The sequence below is a fragment of the Oryctolagus cuniculus genome, chromosome 13, assembly GCF_051225735.1.
Source record: "Oryctolagus cuniculus isolate XC-2025 breed Fujian yellow rabbit chromosome 13, ASM5122573v1, whole genome shotgun sequence".
In the NCBI taxonomy this organism is placed as follows: domain Eukaryota; kingdom Metazoa; phylum Chordata; class Mammalia; order Lagomorpha; family Leporidae; genus Oryctolagus; species Oryctolagus cuniculus.
This window is the reverse complement of record NC_142879.1, coordinates 56172089-56193059: the sequence shown is the minus strand read 5'-3', so window position 1 is coordinate 56193059 and position 20971 is coordinate 56172089. Positions and strand designations below refer to the sequence as shown.

Here is a 20971-nt window from a genome sequence, read left to right as displayed (position 1 = left end):
AGGTCCAAAGAGCAAATGGTGAATGGATAGTCTTGAGTTTATAAGTATATAGCTTGTCCAAAGACTGAAGGTTTTTTTTAAATACTTCAGGGGTAGCTGGATGAATTTCAGGGAAGTGTGGTCAACTCTGTGGCATTCAGTTTTTCCCTGTACTACGAGGGCCCTGAGAGTTTCAGAGAAGGGAAGGAACAGATAAAAGCAGTGCATTAGTGTTAGAAACACAGCTGAGCGGTTTGAAAAGGAAAAGAGAAACAGCAGAGCTGTACCCCACTCCTGCAGGAAAAGGAGTAGCAGAGGGAAGTGCTTTGTAGTGCCCAGAACATTGAAGCAAGAAAGCAGAAAATATGGCCAAAACTATGTCCAGAACTATGTGATTCCAAAGAGAAACCAAAATGAAGACACATGGACTATGCTGAGAAGTGGTAAAAGCACCTCAGATAATACCTGGTCACTTGGTGGTCACCCTGGTAAATTACTCAGTGTTGCATAATTGTGGCAATACCTCAAATGCTACTGTTCCTAAATGAGAAAAATGGTGTGCACAGGTGTGCACAACTTCCCAAAATCTTGATGTATACATTAAACCCAAACTAACCACTTGGTGAATAATTTTTGTTTCTTGAGTTTAAGTTTACTCATTTGGACTCTCAACAACTGATATCCATGAAAAAGTTTAAATCAAAATTATTTCTTTCATGTACCTTCTTTTCCTTACAAAGCGTTGAGTTTTTTCCTAGACAAAACTAAGACAGGGATTCTCAGGAAATAATTTTACCTGGGTTAACTATTCTCATGACTGGGGACTGGCTTGAATTTGGAAATGTGAAGTTGGATAATGGACTTTTGAGCAGCCTGTGCTTGTATCTTGGCACTTCCTTAAATCAGCTGGAACATCTTAGGCAAGTTTCGTGATTTCCATAACTCATTTTTCCATCTGACATGAGAACAGCAACATCATAAAAACAGTTAATACAATTAATAAGGTAAAAAGTATAATACTCAGAAAAGTGTTTAGAACAGAGTAAGTTACTCGATAGTACTTTTACTAGTAGCATTTTGATCTCTTCTGCAAGAAGGCACATCCAAGAATTACTGCAGGACTGGTGTAGTTTCTGTGTCCCTGCTTATAGCCTGCCTGTGAGGTCATCCGAACCTTGCCTAAATTCCCTCTAGTTGACCCTGAACAGAATAAGATGCTAAGGAGAATGGATTTTTGGCTTTTATTTTCTTCAGTTTGTTTTATTAATATTATTAAAGAGGCAGAGAGAATGCTCCCATCTGCTGGTTCACTAACCAAATGCCCACAATAGATCAAACTGGCCTGGGGCCGAAACCAGGAGCTGGAAACCTATTCAGGGTCTCCAATGTGAGTGGCAGGGATCCAATTACTTGAGCCCATTGCTACTGCCCACCAAGGTCTGGGATAGCGGGAAACTGCAGTCAGGAGCCAGGCATTGAATGCAGTTACTCCAATGCTAGGTTAAATGCTTGCCCCTGGTTTGTAATTCATGTAGACAAGGAAAATTGACCCATCAGCCTTAATTATGCTCTGCAAATGTGATAATGTGAGAGAAGTTGTACCTGTATGTAAGACATCTCTTTGTTGCCATTTTATAATCATCAAATATCCGTTTGTTGAAATTTCTTCATTAAAGTTTCATAGAGTTGTTATCCAGTATCATTGCAGAATTTCAGAAAGTATTTGGAGACATGGTTCGACATGGTTTGGGATAGATTCCCTGCTTGCAATAGAGCGGTAGATAGAATACAGTTGTCCCTCAGTGTCCATGAGGATTGGTTCCAGGAAGTCCCATATATACCAAAATCTTTGATGCTCAAGGCCTTATGTAAAATAGCATAGTATTTGCACAGAACCTATGCATATCTTCTCATATACCTTAAATCATGTCTACATTACTTATAATATCTAATGCACTGTAAATAGTTGTTATACTATACTGTTTAATGAATGGTAAGGGGATCAAGTCTGTAAATGTTCAATACAGATACAGTCACTGCATACCTAACTATATAGTACGTCGTGTGAAACTTGGAGAGAGGAAAGTACAACTCTATAGAACAGGAAATGAACTTTCTGTCTTACAGATTGATTTTAGAATTGATTTTAATAATGGTTTATTACGGTTTATTTTAATTTCCTTTGAGAGAAAGTATGAATTGTCCACCCTGATCCCTGAGGATATACAAATGATCAGTGCTGAGAACAAGACAATTTTGAAAATCCACTGATTTTCCTCCTGGAAGTGGTTAAGTCCAGTAGAATTAGAAAATAGCAAGCTAGGGACAGTAGGTGAATGAACACTTCTTCAATGCTGCTGGAATGTCATCCTTGTGGAGGCAAGGATGAGTGTCACCTCTCTCTCCTCACTCATCAAACTAGAGCGATGCCTATGAGATGAGAAAGGGGAAATGTGCAGCCCAAGACCATCCTTGTCAGTTTCTCTCTGGGACAAGACTGCCAGCAGAAACTATCCCTTCTTTGCCAGAAAGTGAAGCAGACCACTGTATGGTGATCGACCACTGCCCTCTGTCCCTCTGTTTTGTGAGGAAGTCTGCTAGGGCCCTCGTCACAATGTCATATTATAGGCAGGACTCAAGGAACTGGAATGGGAGAATTGGAGAGAGAGGAAAAGAAAATTGTGTCGCAGCCAGCTCCTAAAGAACTGTCCTGAAAGCTGCACCCAACAACTTTCATGCCATGTCATTGTCAACCTCTAGTTGAGAGGAAGGTAGGAAATATTGTCCATCAGATCAGCACATTGATAGCCCCAAATAAAGCTGAGCTTGTATTGGGGCTACAGAGAAGTAAATTTTGGACAAGCAGCTAGTAGTCTCTGTCAAGGAGCCCTTAGCAGGAACCCCTAAAGGAGATAACTCCTTATCCTTCCCTCTTCCCCCAGACTTGAATGAAGAGTGATGCCAAGAGGTGGAGTGATCTCTTGCAGCATAAGGCGATGAGCAAGGGGTGACTGCATAAGGCAAATGAATCACAAGGACTCTGACCTTGTCGTTATTGAGTCAATGAGCCAACACTAACAGCTGCTTGCCTTCCCTGAACTTACCATGTGAAACATTCCTATTTGTGAAGTCGCTGGAGTCACATTCTGCTGCCTACAGTCAAACATATTCATAATTGATATAAATCCTGAATGTGAATTTTGCTTTTGGTTTTAGCTCACTCCACACCCTGTGTGTGTGTGTATGCACATATGTGTATATGTGTTGCTGGGATGTTGTTGAAAATGTTAGAGCCTTGTCTTATTTTCTCCTCACAGAAATGAGATTTATGAGATAATTACAATATAAAAGTATTCTCAAGGATCAAGAAGATCCTTTGAATGCATTTAACCCATTTCCATGTTTATATTGTCTACATTTTGTAAAGAAAATATCCCCTTCAGACATATTTCACATCATTTCAAGCCCACATATATATCCAGAGAGTTTTCTTAGTATTTAATTAGCAACTTGCTGAATTATAAGTCAATTCCTCTTTGTCCTGGCCTCAGTGAATAGGGTGAACAGATGTGCCACCTCTCTTGAACCGAGTCTGATCACCCCTCAATGACTGTAATTAAGGACCTCTTCAGCCTTCTCTTCTGGCCAAATTAATTCAATTCCTTGAAATATGGGCCTCAGAGAAGTAACATTTCAACCTTTTTGGTCATCACTATCATGCTGCTCTGAGCCCCTCTCAAGCAACACCTCTATAGCTTACCTCATATTTCATAAATACTAAAATATGTGCCTGACAAGTGTCCATGATCAGCAAAGAATGATCTCAAGCTTCTTCCATGATATTCTGGCCTTAATTATGAAGTAGTTTTAGGGAGTTGTGCCTGTTCACGGAAGTCGTCTTGGAGAGGCTTTTAAAAGTTGTTTTTGCTTATTTTGAAGGCACAGAGACAAAAGAAGGAGAGGCAGAGAGATCTTCCATCCACTGGTTCACTCCCCCCAAATACCTACAACCACCAGCGCACAACCAGGTTGAAGACAGGAGCAAAATACATGCATATAATTGCTTTCTGGCAGTGTAATATCTGGCCAGTATTTCTTTTTTTCTTTTGAAAGCTTTTATTAAATAAATTTAAATTTCATAGGTACAACTTTTGGAATATAGTGGTTCTTCCCCCCATACCCACCCTCCCACCCCCAAACCATCCCACCTCCTACTCTCTCTCCCGCCCCATTCTTCATTAAGATGAATTTTTAATTATCTTTATATACAGGTCAACTCTATACTAAGTAAAGATTTCAACAGTTTGCACCCACACAGACACACAAAGTATAAAGTACTGTTTGAAGACAAGTTTTACTGTTAATTTTCATAGTACAACTCATTAAGTAACAGAGGTTCTGCATGTGGAACAAGTGTGCAGTGACTCCTGTTGTTGATTTAATAATTGACACTCTTATTTATGACATCAGTGATCACCCAAGGCTCTTGTCATGAGCTGCCAAGGCTATGGAATCATTTTGAGTCCACAAACTCAATCAGTATTTAGACAGGGCCATAAGCAAAGTGGAAGTTCTCTCCTCCCTTCAGAGAAAAGTATATCCTTCTTTGGCCAGTATTTCAAATGTGATATCCACAGATTGGGATTATTTTCTCCCTAACATCCCATTCATCTGCTCCTGTCTTCCCTTGTCTTTGTAAAGCCCCTTACCTTTAATTAACTCTCCCACCTTTTTTCATGACACCACTATTTACCCAGACACCTAACAACAAATGCCAAGTACCATGTCCTACCTTCATTTGTAGACTGCTCCCATATTTTGTACTCCAATCTCATGAGTTCTGCTTCCAGAATCTCTCTCTTGAAATTTTTCTCCTCTGCTTATGCTTTAGTCCAAACACTTAACTCAGAAGTAACATTTAGCAGTCTCCAGTTCATCTCCTGCCTTAACTTTTGGATTTCTGTCATACATTTACACACAGGTGCTAGGATTATCTGCATAAAATCAGAATGTGATTACATTGCTTCCCAAATTAGAAAGCTGCAAATGCTCTTAATCTCATAATGCATCATTCTCTTCCTATGTTTTCATTTTCACTTTCTATCCATGTGTCTCAGGCACATTGAAATAACTGGAGATTTCTAAACAAGTCATGTCTTCATATCTTAGCCCACACCATTATTCTATTGCTAGTGATATCACAAACAACCTTCAATCCAACAAACTCATCATCTTTTATGGATGGTAAGCCCAATAGGCTTTTATTATCTCCATTTTATCCATAGTTCTTAGTATAGCATCTGGAACATAGTAAGTGCTTGGTGAATATTTACTCAATTAAACTTTTCCTGCTCACCCACCCTATACTACAGGTAGAGTTACCTCTGACCATGAACATACAGCTGTGATATAGCATTTATCCCATTATATTGTAATTATTTATTTTTCTGAATCCCCTACTGAAGTTTGAGCTTATTGAAGGAAAAGAATGTGTTGTGCTTGCTTTAGCATCCCTACCACTCAGCATGGTCATGAGCTTGTCATAAATTCAAAAATTCATAAACTGCTGATTTTTAGTAAGTTCATTAATTTATTCATAGTGCTGTTAAGATGGATGAATTTGAGAACTTTAAAAAAAGGATGCACAACTTTCAAAAAGAGAAGAGACACCTAGATATTAAATTATATATATAATGTAGATACCATAAGTGTTGAGTGTATACATGGTTGAAAGAAGTAAATTGCTCTTAAAATTGTAAGATAGGCCGGCGCCGCGGCTCACTAGGCTAATCCTCCACCTAGCAGCGCCGGCACACCAGGTTCTAGTCCCGGTCAGGGCGCCGGATTCTGTCCTGGTTGCCCCTCTTCCAGGCCAGCTCTCTGCTGTGGCCAGGGAGTGCAGTGGAGGATGGCCCAAGTGCTAGGGCCCTGCACTCCATGGGAGACCAGGATAAGTACCTGGCTCCTGGCTTCGGATCAGCGCGGTGTGCCGGCCACAGCGCGCCTGCCGCGGCGGCCATTGGAGGGTGAACCAACGGCAAAGGAAGACCTTTCTCTCTGTCTCTCTCTCTCTCTCACTGTTCACTCTGCCTGTCAAAAAAAAAAAAAAAAAAAAACTGTATCTACAAATCATACTGAATCTGTTAAAAAATTTTAAAAAACTGAAAGATAAATTTTTCAGTGACGTATAGTGGATGTTAAAATATAATATTTCTTTTTTAAAAGACATTTTATTTTATTTTATTTATTTGAAAGACAGAGTTACAGAGAGGTCTTCCATCCGCTGGTTCACTCCCCAAATGGCCGCAACAACTGGAGCTGCGCCTATCTGAAACCAGGAGCCAGGAGCGTCTTCCGGGTCTCCCATGTGGGTGCAGAGGCCCAAGGACTTGGACCATCTTCTACTGCTTTCCCAGGCCATAGCAGAGAGCTGGATCGGAAGAGGAGCAGCCGGGACTAGAACCAGCGCCCATATGGGATGCCAGGGCTTCAGGCCAGGACGTTAACCCACTGTGCCACAGCGCCACCCCTAAAATATAATATTTCTAAAATATGATAACACATGCAATCAAATTCTTTTTGACTCTTGTTTAAGAACAGAAGTAAATTGTTCAGTGGTCCCATTTGGCATATCTATATGAAGGAAAGTTAGAAAATACTTTGTGAAGTCAGAATTCCAAAGTTGAATCTGAGCTGTATAACTTAATACTTGTAGGACCTTGGGAAAATAATTTGGTTCTGAAGTGTAGTCTTCACCTTTTATAAATTTAGAGTTGTTGTGTTAAGTAATATAATAAATATAAAAAGTTCTTAAACATGGGTGGGTAGAATTAGAAATTCATAACAGCTACAGCCCGTTTCTTTGATGGTAGCTTACTTTGGCTATGGCATGAAACACATGTAATATAAAGTTCAGAAATGGTCTCTGTTTTCTGGATAAAATTTTCTTCCAACAAAATTTACACAGATTAAATGACAAAGGCACAAGAAGTCTATCTTAGATTCATGAACCCCTAACCATTGTTTTGTTGTTCTGTCTTTCTACATTTGATATGGGTATGCTTCCTCGAGAGTCAAACTCACTGCTGTCTTCTGATTGTTCCCTGACAGACAGGGCATTGAAGCAGTCATTTAAATATGTTCTATGAATCACTATTTTAGTTTTATTTTTATCACAAATAAATGAAATAAAAGGATGCTAGAAGCTACCTTAGAGACAGTCTCATAATGCTTTATAATAATTTGACCAAGATCACATAACTGCAAAGACAGGGTCAGAACAAATCTGTGGCTGGAATTATAGGAATTCACATGAAAGGATGAATTAACGGGTCCAGTGAGACTTCATTTGCCAGCATTTCATATTCAAAGGGCTACTACTGAAACAAAAATAATGGCAGATAAGCTGTACTTGGGGTGTATAGGAAATGTGTCACAAGAACATTTTATAAAGCTAGTTGTATGGGGTTATTGCTAGGAAATATAATGAATTGAAGAGTGAGAATCTGAACATGTGTGATCCCAGACATTCCATGGGAAGCAGGTAGTCTGAGTCACCTCCATGGATGCGAGTCTTCTGCTCTCCTTCACCAGCAGGTACCTTTCTAGGAGGAAAGCAAGCGCATGCTGTGACTTCAGGGAGAGAGCTCCTCTTAAGTATCTTCTATTTGACCGGCGCCGTGGCACACTAGCCTAATCCTCCGCCTGCAGCACCGGCACACCGGGTTCTAGTCCCAGTTGGGGCGCCGGATTCTGTCCCAGTCGATCCTCTTCCAGTCCAGCTCTCTGCTGTGGCCTGGGAGTGCAGTGGAGGATGGCCCAAGTGCTTCAGCTCTGCACCCGCATGGGAGACCAGGAGAAACACCTGGCTCCTGGCTTCAGATCAGCATGGTGTGCCGGGCCGCAGTGGCCACAGGGGGCATGAACCAACGGAAAAGGAAGAACTTTCTCTCTGTCTCTCTCTCTCTCACTGTCCACTCTGCCTGCCAGGAAAAAAAAAAAAAGTATCTTCTATTCTACCATATTATTTTATTGCTATGTTCACCAAGCAATGTTTTGATATTTTGTTTTCCAAGAAAAACTTTGCTCCTTTGAGTACCACACCCTGACAAGATGACATAAATGTTTGTTTTCCCTTACCAGTTGCACGGCTAGGAAAAAGTCATACATCATTGTAGTGGATGCTATGGAATGCTACCAAGATCTGCCCCCACCCCTATCCCACTGCCCAAGACTGAAGCAGCCATTCCTCCAGCTGCTGGGAGCGTTGGCAGCTGGCGGCTCCCATATGAGTCAGCCTTTGGGATTTGCCTTCATCTGTAGAGATTCACTGCACCCAAGGTCATGCCGCTTTTCTGGGGCAGCCTAGAGCCCACAGGAGAATATAAAAGCTTGGCCCCCACACATCCGTGCTCCAGAACTCCCTGTACCAGCAGGTGAGACCTTTTTTTTTTTTTTTATCATTTCATCCCATTCAAAATTTTTCTTCTTTCCACTGCTACTTTCTTTTTTTTAAATATCATTACAAGTTTAGTTTTTTTAGTTTTAAAATGTAACAGTGTTTAACAGCTTGCCATATTCACTTCATATGTGGACATTACATACATACACATGTATACTGTTTTTCCTGAAAACAGAGGTATGAATATCACAAAGTGAGGGATACGTGGCAATGATCGTAATGTGGGGAAAGAAAGGTATATTATCATGTGCACGGTATGATTCAGTGACACAACATTCATTACTACATTTCAAATGATACAACAGCTACAGTTTTTATACTCTCTATACATTAACTTCCACAAATAAGAGAAAACATGATATTTGCCTTCCTGGGTCTGGCTTATTTCCCTCCCACTCCACTTTCTTCACTCTACAAATATGCTGAGAAAACTCTTCACTAAATTTCTTGAACGCAAATCTCCATTTCAGAGATTGCTTCCCAGGAAGCCCAAGACAATCATACAACTCCATTTCCAGTAGTTTTATGTGGCATTAGAACCCATGACCTGATCTCCCACCGCAAGGACTATTTCTGAATGTGGCTGGGTGAAGTTCAGGCCCTGGACTAGTAGTGACTCTATCATGTTGCAGTAGAAACTTACTGCGTGAAAGTCCCAAACATTTCTTGTTGGAAACTCCTTCTTTGCAATCACCTTTTCTCTACTAACAGTACTCCAACTTGTGTTTTGAACTCCAGTCCAGGTCTGTGGATACGGCTAACTATCTCCATTTTCAGGATCAGATGTGTGAAATAAAACTGAGACCTATTAGTCCAAGGATATACTTCTTATCCAGTTTGAAAAAAATAATGTTCATGGAACATGGAGTAACCCTCTTGAAAGAGATAAATCCTCCTTCCCACTGTTTTTTTCCCAGTTGATTAGTACTTTAGTTTTTAGTTCTTCATAAAATATTGACCTTGTAACAGTATGTGGGGATATAGATTCTGGAAACAATAGCTTGAGAAATAAACTAATGTAAGGGAGACCAGATGAGAAGCAGAAAAAAACATATCCAGAGATGGTTGTATTTATGAGCCTGGGTCAAACTATTAGTTAAAAATTCCGTTTGGTTTTTCACTTGTGGAAGCCAAAAACTCTTTTTGGGTAGGCTAGTTTACATGAGATTATTCTGTCATTTGTACCAAAGAGTGCTACTGATTGATACACAGGTTATGGATATCCTATGGGGGGTAGATAGTAAAAGAAGAGAAGTATAGTAGCTAACTATCTTATAAATCAGCTGTACCTCTTAGAGACTGATCAGTCCATTTAAATATGATACATGATGTCTTGAGGTTTTTATTTTGCTTTTCAAAAAGTAAAATAGACCAAAATTTAATGCATAGTGATTAGTTAAAGATGGTAAATGCTTTGATTTCAATAATTGTGAAGACATTTTTAGAATTAAACATTTTCAATAATTCAAAAGACCTAGGCCAGTGCAAATCTCCAGATAGCTAATCAATTAGAGCAAGGTTGAAAATGTATATGTTCAAAAAATGTATATGTTCATAACAGAAAAGAATAAACTGTACCTGATATCAAATAATAAGAACTGGTTAGGGACTATGTGGCAAACTGCACATGAGAGAACCCAATTAGTGTTACCTGGAAACAAAAGCCCAGCATTACCCAATATGTCACATTTTTTCAAAAGAAGATAAACCCAGATTTTAGGCAAAAAATTATCTCGTGATTTTTAAGTATTGCTAATGAGATAATGAAAAATGGCAGTACTGACACCCAGACCACAATGTTGCCAAAAGATCACAAATAATGGCTCAGTACAAGATATATGTAAGTTCACTCCATAATCATGATCAGAGAAATACGGTTTAAGCCACCCTGTGGCACAAAAATGACTAAACACTTTCTCTTCTGACCAAGTCAACTGTCTCCAAATGGAAACTGCTTCTGTAGCCATTACACCTCTAAACCCACTTTAAAACACTCTCTCCTCCTAGATAAAAACATTAATATACCAAATCTCTGAAATGACCTAGGTTCTCCACAGTCTGAAAACCAGAACTGGTCTCTGCTTCCCAATGCCTCTCCAAAATCATCCAAACTCAACCAGAAGACTCTTCAGTTGACTCTTCACCAAGATGTCCCTGTGGTTTCCCCAGAGTAATACCATCCTTGCTGCAGTAATATGAAGAAACCAAACACTTTTGTACTCCATACATGAGTACCTGTTAGTCCCTGATCCATTGTATTAGCAACAAGTAATCAGAAAAATTTTATAAACTTCAGAGCAGGCAGTTAGCCTATCAGTTAACATGACTACTACCTCCCACATTGGAATGCCTGAGTTTTACTCCCAGCTCCAGTTCTTGATTACTGCTTCTTGCTGATGCAGACAGCAAAAGGCAGCAGATGATAACTCAAGTAGCTGGGTTCCTCTCATCCACTTGGGAGACATGGATTGAATCACCAACTCCTGGTTTCAGCCTGGTTCAGTCCCAGTCATTTTGCACATTTAGTGTGTTAACCAATCAATAGGTGTTCTCTCTCTATTTGTCGATATCTCTCTGCCTCTCAAATAAGTAAATACTTCCTGAAAATAAAAATATTGGCCTCTGAACCACATCTAGACTATAAACATCTACCTTGTCATCTCTGTTATGATGGTTTTATCTTGTGCACCAACTTGACTAGGCCATGGGGTGCCCAGATATTTGAACATTATTTTGAGTGTATCTTTTAGGATATTTCTAAATGAGACCGAATTGAAGTCAGTAGACAAAAGTAGAGAAAATTTACCTCCCTAATGTGGGTGGAATTCATCCAGTCAGCTGAAGGCTTGAGGAGAACAAACGAATTGAGTATGGGTAATTCCTTCTGCCTAACGGCTTTCAGGCTGAAACATCAGGTTTTCTCTTCAAACTTGAATTAAAACAGTGGCTCTTCCTAGCTTTTGAGCATGGTAGTGTTTGGACTGGAACTATGCCATCAGCTTTCCTGGGTCTTAGACTTTTGGACTTTATACTGGGACTCTATGAGTCTATTCCTTACACTCTAGTATAAGTATATAGTATATATAAGTATATATATAAACATATAGTATATATATACACATATGTATATATCTTTGTGTGTATATTATATCTTATTGGTTCTGCTTCTCTAGAGAACTGTGGCTAAAACAATCAAAAAGGTAATATAACAAGAACAGGTACATTTTCCCATTTTTTGTTTTTCTGAGTATATTAAAGTAGAATGGAGAACTGTAGTAATGCTACTTAAAGTACATGCTACTAAAGTAAAGGCTGCAATCTTTTTTATTCATTTTAGGAAGGAGGACTTTATTTTGCTTGTTTTGAGCAAATCTGCTATCAGTGTTTTCTATTTCAGACATTCCAAATTTAGGTCCACTCAGGGCTTGGAACATTGCTCTATCTGAGTGTGTCTCCCTTTGTAACTTTTTAAAATACAAGAACAGAAGTCAGGAAACATTAGGAGAATCATCAAATGATTCAGATATTTATATAGGTTGCTAAGATGTTGCTCTTTTTCTTGTATGGAACTCAGTTGTATCTTCATTAGACAAGGAGACTTTAATCCTAATGTCACTTCTGACTGTCAGAAATGCAGCTAGCAAATAAAAAAATATGTGAAAGGTAAATAAATACCATCCCAGGTTGTAGAGAGTCAAACAGGTTCAACTGCATGATTTTGGAGGCTTCAATGGTGGCTGCCACTGCTTACTCAACCCAGCTTCTCTCTAACTTTGCAGAAGCAAGAAACTGGAGTACTTAGATTCATCTGAAGAGAGCATGGATGGCTCTTCAGCCGGCTGAATGACGTTCTCATGCATGTTATATTGAAAAACAGAAGACCAGAAGACCCATCATATTTCCAGATGCATACCAACTCAGACATGCCTCTACAACAGATTTCAAGAAGATGGGACTCCTGGGTATATATCCAAGAGAAATGCAATCCACCTGTTGAATAGATATCTGCACTCCTATGTTTATTGCAGCACTATTCACAATCATCAAGAAATTAAAACAACCTAAGTGTCTATCTACCAATGAATTAATGTAGAAAATTTAGCTCATACATGCAACAGAATATTACTGAGCCATAAAAGGGGATGAAATCTTGTCGTTTTCAGCCACATAGATTTAACAGGAAGTCATTATGTCATGTGAAATAAGCCAAGCACAGAAAGATAAATATCACATGATCTCACTCATGTGGAGTCCAAAAAAATAGGTGATCTCATACAATTCAAAAATATAAAGGTGGTGACCAGAGCCTGGGGATGGAAGTTGAAAGGAAAAATTAGGAAAGGTCGATTGAGAGATACTAGGTTATAACTAGATAGAAGGATAAAGTTTTATGGTTCTATTGCACAGTAAGGTGACTGTAGGTAATGTTAATTCATTGTATTTACTTCCATTTAAAAAACTCCTTGAATATATTATTTTGTATGCTTTCACCATAAGGAAATGTTAAATGCTTGAAATAATAAATATATTTACTCTGAATATTATACAATGTACATATGCAATGAAACATCACATAGTACCACATAAAACACATTTTTAAGCTAAAAACTTTTATAATAAAAATGATGGAATTGCCCCTTGTTAAAAAATATTTATTTATTTATTTATTTGAAAGAGTTATAGAGAGAGGGAGAGAAAGAAACAGACATCATCCATCCCCTGGTTCACTCCCCAAGTGGCCACAAAGACCAGGGCTGAGCCAGGCTGAATCAGGGAGCCAGGAGATTCATCCAGGTCTCCAATATAGGAGGCAGGAACCCAAGCACTTGGGACACCCTCCACTGCTTTTCCCAGGCCATTTGCAGGGAGCTGGATCAGAAGTGGAGCACTCGTGACAGGGACCAGCACCCATAGATGATGCCGGCATCATAGGCTGCAGCTTTACCTGCTATACCACAATGCTGGCTCCACCCTGCTAAACTCTTCTACCCACAAACACCAATGCACAACTCAAGATGCTTTCTGGAATATATATGAGCCAAGGTAGAGTACTTCTGTTGGCAATCAGTCCACATCTGCCCTGAATATCTTAACCAAAGATAGCACCAGTGGCCCCTCCTTGGTCTTCTACCCTTTGACCATGCTCCTGCTTCTCTTTCTCTAGTGCTGTTTTGGCTCCAGATACAGGTCACATTTTTCTGCCTCCTCAACTTGTTTAGAGATGATCACATCTATCTGGCCTTCATTGCCTCCTGCCCAACCCCACTGCCAAGTCTATCACTTTAGTTACTGCTTCTACTGACTTCCCAAATCTGAGAACATTTGACCTTCATCATGTCCATGAGTTCTGAATTATTTTGGCAGTCAAGCCACAGTTTATTGGTATTTGATCATAAACACGTAGTTATACAATAATTCAACTTCAGAGGACTAAACAAGTCTCTTTTTTTAATATAACAAGGAATTTGGAAGTTGACAATGAGTCTAGAGCTGGTGCAAATGCTCAAGGAAATCACCTGGAACTATGATCCTTCTAGCTACTTGCTCCTCCATCCTTAAAATGTGGCTTCTGTCTTATCAACCTCCTGATGACTCATCCACCTCCAGACACTAAGTTTTAATTTCAGCCAAAAAAAGGAGAGGAGAGAAAAGATGAAGGGCAAATAGCAAATGCTGTCCTATACTCTGTTTTTTTCATGAGGAAAACAAAATCTCTGGAGGCCCTACTGATAGGTTTTTACTTGTACTTCATAGGCCGAAGTGGCTCATAATAAATAAGAAGGGCAGAAAAAATTTAGCTGTGGCTGTCACAGTTAACATCCCTCTACCTAACATTCACACGTACCCTCATTTTCCAAAGTAGAAAGTACTCAGCACCACTTCCCAAAGGCAACAACTGGAAAGCCTAATCCAGTTGCTTCATTCAGCTCCACAGAGCCTGTGGGTGCAGCCCTTCTAGTTGGAACTGACATAGTCTAGTGACTGGTAAGCTGAAAGACAAGTTCTTTTGCCCCAGAACACTCAATATTTTTAAAAGATTATTTATTTAAATATCAGGATGAGAGAGAGAGAGAGGGAAATCTTCCATCTGCTGGTTCATTCCCCAAATGCCTGCAATAGCCAGGGTCAGGCCAAGCCAAAGATAGGAACCTGGAACTCCATTGAGGGCTCCTGCTTTCTTGGGTAACTAAGAAAGGGAAGCTGGAAGCTTAGCAGGAAGCTGGGCCAGAAGAGGAGCAGCCAGGACTCGAATCAGCACTCCAATAAGGGTTAACCCACTATGCCACAATGCTGGCCCCAACACACTCAATATTTAAGGATAAAAATGGAGCCGAGTAAGTGCAGTATTCACCCATTTCCAGAAAGAAGAGCAATGAAAAGCACCCAGCAGAGACAATGACAGAGGAACCATTAAACACTGCTCGGCAGGAAAGCTGCCATCAGGTGCTGCCCTGGGTCTTCCATTGCAGAAGAATTGGGCCCTGTTCCCTAGAAGACTCTTCCATGTCTGATGTCATTCATAACCACCTCTGAAGTGGGAATTGTGGGTCACTTCCCTTTGGGCCCCCAGATATTTCGGACCTGCTCCTTTCATCTGTCAAACTTTGGGGGTAAGGAAATGCCTTAAAGTTTAGCAATTATGAGCTCTTTGGCAATACAATTTCCTCAGAATTCCCAATGTTGGAAAAACTGTTCTTAGTCCACGAATTCTATGTATGAATAACCACAGAAAAATATTTCAAATAGACATGGTATTTAGCCCCAAAGCCCCTTTCCCGTACCTCCTGCCCCTAGAGGTTTGCCTAAACCTCTGATTTGTAGCTTAATGGCTAATGCTTTGAGATCATCCAAAATAACTATGGGAAAATACCAAGTATAATGCCAATTTTCATTTGTCTGAAGACCTCCTAAGAGTCTAGATGGAAAAGTACCAAGCACCAATCTAATAACGCTGCAAACTTGCTGTCACTCTCCTTGCCTGCTGTTTGATAAGAATAAATTTCTTTCTAAAACTCTGCAGTACCTAAAATAAAGGTTCCTCAGTCAATTTAGAATGCAGGCTGTAGGTAAATATACATCTCTCATTTCTGCTTGCGTGTTGGCTAACTCCAGTCTCAATGCATACCTCTCCTTTAGGGGAAAAAATAGGGCTAGAATGGCATGTCAGGATTCTGAATTTTTCCTGCTGCTTACCCTGGTAGCAAAGCTGCCACAACACATGGTCTGTATCCCAAAGAACAGCAGGTGACAGTCTCCCCAAACGTTTAGTCACCGCATAAGGATCACCAGATTTGCTGCCTGAAATATCTGACATCTCACTGCCCAAAGTCCCACCTCCGTCCACTCAGCCAATGCCACATTTTATTTCTAGGGACCCCTTCCAGGTGGAAGATTCTATTGAGTGAGCTGAATCAGCTGCAACTACTGAGTAAATCAGCAGGAACACAGCTGCCTACAACATAATCCTACAAAGGGGCATCCGACAGGGATTGGCCAAAAGTAATGTGAGATTTCTTATCCATAAGTCATACCTACCTTTCTGAACAGCAGCTTGGGTACACGGTGTAACTTATTCTTCATAATAACCCATTCAATGGTTTCCATGTGATCCCCATTTTGCAGATGAATAAACTGAGGCTAAGAGCCTACGTGATTTGCTCAAATTCACCCATTTGCTAAGCAGAAGAGCTGAGATTTGAACCAAGATCTGAGTGATGCAAATGTTGATACTTTTCATCATTTAATCATTTTCATCATTTAATCTGTAGTTGTGGTGTAACTGTATCACTGAAGACCAAAAGAACTGCAGTGCCAATCAGGGTGCCTGTAGCCTTGTCACAGCCATGACTTAGTGCTTACATTGTGAAAACCAGATGAGCCTTTGTGTCCGCAGAATGGAGCCAGTCTCCTATCACTGTGAGTCACAGCCACATACAGGCACCACCACAGAATGCATGATATTTCTGATCTGAGTATACAGTTCAGGATGTAAACATAATCGGAAAATAATGAGTCAGGCTCTTCTAAGCCATACGCTTCATCCTTGAGCCAAGACAGTGTGATTCCTGCCAAAGCTAAATCACCACAGAGGATCATGGCTTCCAGGCCTAAAATAAGGCCAGGAAACCTGAAAGAGTGCCTGACTGAGGTGGCTAACAGGATTACATCTTTATAGGTAAGCCCTAGCGCTTTCTCACTCACTTTCCTTTATGCGCCTGTCCTACAGCGGGGGTTCTCTGTGGAGGCCTGAGAGCTTAGATCCTCTAAACTGACACCTGCTGTCTTTGGAAATGAGTCACACTCTCCTGGTTTGACTTCTTGTTACTGTTTGTCTCCCACATCTTCCTTCAATTAAAAGGTAAGGGACAGCATCCACTGGGAAGTGAAAAGTAGACAGTGTGAGCATTTTGTGGCTTTTCACAGCCTGGAGCCTCCCAGCAGTAGGGTTGGAGGGCCCTGGGGAAGGGCACATTCTTTCAACCATGAGCCAATCAGCCACGTTGATCACAAGAGTCCCAGAGCCAAGTGAATTTGAAGATGCAAACACCCAAGGGGCATTAGCTCTCCAGACACCTGGACTTGTCTACATATCTTTCCAAGGGACTAGCAAGTTTTGCTTCAAAAAGAAAGGGGAGTGTCTCCTTCTTGACATTAGTAATTGAATTGGTCTGCGGGTGTTGCTGCTCGGTTTTCATATAAAAAGATATACCAGGACATCCAGGTACACACTCATCTGCCCCATCCCATCTCTTCTGTTTCCTGCCAGTAGAAACTGACTTATTTGCATCTAGCCATGTTAAGTGATTGGATCATATCTTGAGGTTTTGTCCCTTTGGTAGATGATAAACTTTAAGAAGATGTATTTGTGTATGAGTGTGTGTGTGTGTGTGTGTGTAATCCCCACAGTATCTAGTACAGCAATGGTACTGCCATTGCTTTTGCTGAAGTACCCTGGAATATGATATAAGAAAAAGTAGAAATAAACCATAATAATTTTTCACTTCTGAAGTGATTTTTGTGCATTAGAACTAGGTTCCAGAGGGGGCTAGAATTAGAAATGTAAAGATTTCGTGTAAAATAGTTATTTTGAATACAGTTATATATACAAACAGATGATTTATAGGTAGATATAGAAGTACGAGGTAGTAATCTTTTATGTAAATATAAACATCTGTATGTATATAGACCTATCTAGGTGTATAGATAATATTCATATACAAGAATGAACACAATCACAGAAAAATCATTCAAAGAGCAAAATATCATCTTAAAAACTGTTCCTTTTGTTGGAGCAAGTGGAAAAGTACAGCTCGTTTTTCTTCTCCTCAGTGTGCCCTTGAGGGGATGAACTTCTCCCTCCCATCCCCTCAGTTTGATGCAATGAACTACCTATGGTTTTTGTGATAGAAGTTTTTATCTTCATGGGGTCCCTACCTCCAATACTGTATGTTTTCACTTCACAGAGTAGTTAATACTACACACTGGGAACAACTATACCTCTCTGTAAGCACTGGTATCCCTGGAGGGGAGTATATCAATTGTGATTATTTAATGGATTGAATCATATTTTAAAGTGTGTAAGAGGATCTTGCCTCTTAAACAGTTATGAATCTTTTTTGTAAAATGATTTGTTAGTTATTGACTTATTTAAGAGTGGACTTGTATATACTGATTTCAAATCTACAAGATACTCCTGCAAGTCAGAATTCCAACAGGGGTTTTAGAAGATCAGAATGAACAAAGAAAATCACCAGAGTGAAAGGTGACTGCAAGCTATACTTTTTCTACCTATGGGAGGGTTTCCACAGTCTTATCTGACCTATTCCCTCATACTATGAGGGAGGTAGTACTGTGAGGAGAGGTAGTCAGAGTCCCAGCCTTATTCAATTAGTTCCGTATGGCCGTGCTGCTGGTTCAAATGTTAGAGAAAGGCTTTAACAAGGGACCAATACAAATGTTCCCACTGGAGTTAGGTGACCATCAGCTTTTGAGCTCCTTGAGCTTGGAGGGCATGCCTGCCCATGGTCATATCTCAGTCTCCAGTATGGTGCTGTAAATGTAATGGGTACTTGATAAATGCAGTCTTCATTTATATTTAATAAATAAAAAGATTCATGGTTTAGATAAGAAGGAAAGGAGCTTCAAAGCAACCCACATCACTCTTTGATAGCAGGGATGTTTCTTTTACTTACTTTATAAATTCTAATACAAGGGACCAGTGCTGCCTATAGCAGATAAAGCCACCACCTGCAGTGCCAGCATCCCATGTGGGCACCAGTTTGAGTCATGGCTACTCCACTTCTGATCCAGCTCTCTGCTGTGGCCTGAGAAAGCAGAGGAAGATGGCCCAAGTCCTTGGGCCCTGCACCCACATGGGAGACCTGGAAGAAGCCCTTGGCTCCTGGCTTCAGATTATCACAGCTCCAGCCGTTGCAGCCATCTGGCAGTGAACCAGCAGATGGAAGACTCTGACTCTTTCTATCTCTTTCCCTCCCTTCCTCCCCCTCTGCCTCTGCATCTCTGTAACTCTGCCTTTCAGATAAATAAATAAATCTTTTAAAAAGTTAATAAATTCTAAGTCACGAGAAAAGGAACTGACTCAATAAAAATAAGACAGGAGACAAGACTGTCACGTTTATTTGGAAAACTATTCATCATATATTGGAAGATTGAAAACAGTGAATACAAGAGAATAAGTCAACAGGTATTAGTAGAGTACCATGTAACTAATGTCATGCTAAGAATATATGGATTAGACTCAAGTTCGCTGTCTCTCAGTCACACTGAAATTTCAAGCTTTTTGTGCAACTTAAAATGGAGGGTTTTTTTTTTTTTTAAAGAGAATTACATTTCTTTTTTTTTTTTTTTTTTTTTTTGACAGGCAGAGTGGACAGTGAGAGAGAGAAAGGTCTTCCTTTTGCCGTTGGTTCACCCTCCAATGGCCGCCACGGCCAGCGCGCTGCGCTGATCCGAAGGCAGGAGCCAGGTGCTTCTCCTGGTCTCCTATGTGGGTACAGGGCCCAAGGACCTGGGCCATCCTCCACTGCACTCCAGGGCCACAGCAGAGAGCTGGCCTGGAAGAGGAGCAACTGGGACAGAATCCGGCACCCCGACCGGGACTAGAACCTGGTGTGCCAGCGCCGCAAGGCAGAGGATTAGCCTATTGAGCCGCAGCGCCGGCCGAGAATTACATTTCTTAAACTGAAATCTTTCCACAAGATGGAGAAAAGACAGCCATAAATCCACAAAAACAAAGTTGAGAGTAAAGCTGAGATTATAAATTGAGATTTCCACACTTCGCTTTTCTGATTGTGCCTCTGTCCTTTTGGGTCCTATACCTATCACTGTATGAATTCTAGGCTTAATTCCCAGCCAGCTCTTCTCAGTGGCCCATCTCAGCATGATGGACTTTTGCAATGATTTTTATCTTGTTAAGTCTAACCTAATGAAGTATGATGAATACAACAACCACAAATTAGATATATTTAGAATATTAAACATATTTAGAATTCTCAATATTTCCTTAGATGCTATTCTCAGCAGAGCAATTTTTTAAAGATTGATTTATTTACTTGAAAGGCAGAGTTACAGAGAGAGAAGGAGAGAGAGAGAGAGAGAGAGAGAGAGATGCAAGGCCAGAGAAGCTTCCATCCACTGGTTCACTCCCAAATGGTCCCAACAGCTACAGCTGAGCCAGGCTGAAGCCAGCAGCCAGGGGCTTCTTCTGGGTCTCCCATTTGAGTGTAGGGGTCCAAGTAATTGGGTCATCCTCTGTTCTTTCCCAGACACATTAGCAGGCAGCTGGATCAGACTGGAGCATCTGGGATTCGAACTAGCACCCACACGGAATGCCAGCGCCACAGGCAGAGACTTAGCCTACTATACCACAGTGCCAGCTCCTGTGAATCTTCTTTTCTTTGCCCTACTTCTTTGCTCTAGTCCACTTATCCCTTTCAATGTACTATGCAACTTACTTATGACTCTTATTTTTAACTCCTCACCCACTAGAATATCACTTCAGTTCCTCGGAGTAGAGGTGAAATTACTTCATTATTCATACTGGATAGCCAGAAGGACCATTAAAGCTAAAATGTGCTTTGTAAAAATGTTTGATTCAATGTTGCACTGTTTTCATGGACACAATGAACAATCAACAGCAGGCCAATATGAATGTTTATGAATGAATATTCCCAAGATGTACAGCCATGAGCATGTGAGCCTCTCACACAAACAACAGTTTCAGTTTTGACCTCTCAACATTCCCACAAGGAGTGATTTTGAGTAAGAAATCCCTCAACATGTGGATTGCTACTGATTTTTTTAACCTTAGATAAGAATGACATATTTTATATTTTAATAAGTAGCTGACCTATTAAGCCCTCTTTTATAAAAATATTTATTAATGTATTTGAAAGTAGTAGAAGTTACAGAGAGATGGGGAGAGATATCCATCTTATATCTGCCTGTACACTCTCCAGATGGTTGCAACCACAAGCACTGGGCTAGGCTGAAGCCAGAGCCAGGAGCTGC

The 20971-nt window shown here is 40.4% G+C and overlaps 1 long non-coding RNA gene across 1 annotated transcript in view; it reads left to right on the top strand.

Annotated features, from left to right (window-relative positions):
• Nucleotides 1-13089, top strand: part of LOC103350924 (uncharacterized) — a 49514-nt gene extending 36425 nt beyond the window's left edge. The window contains exon 3 of the long non-coding RNA XR_016219022.1: nucleotides 12220-13089. This is a non-coding gene — a long non-coding RNA (uncharacterized LOC103350924). The remainder of the gene's footprint in view (nucleotides 1-12219) is intronic.
• Nucleotides 13090-20971: the final 7882 nt, after the last annotated feature.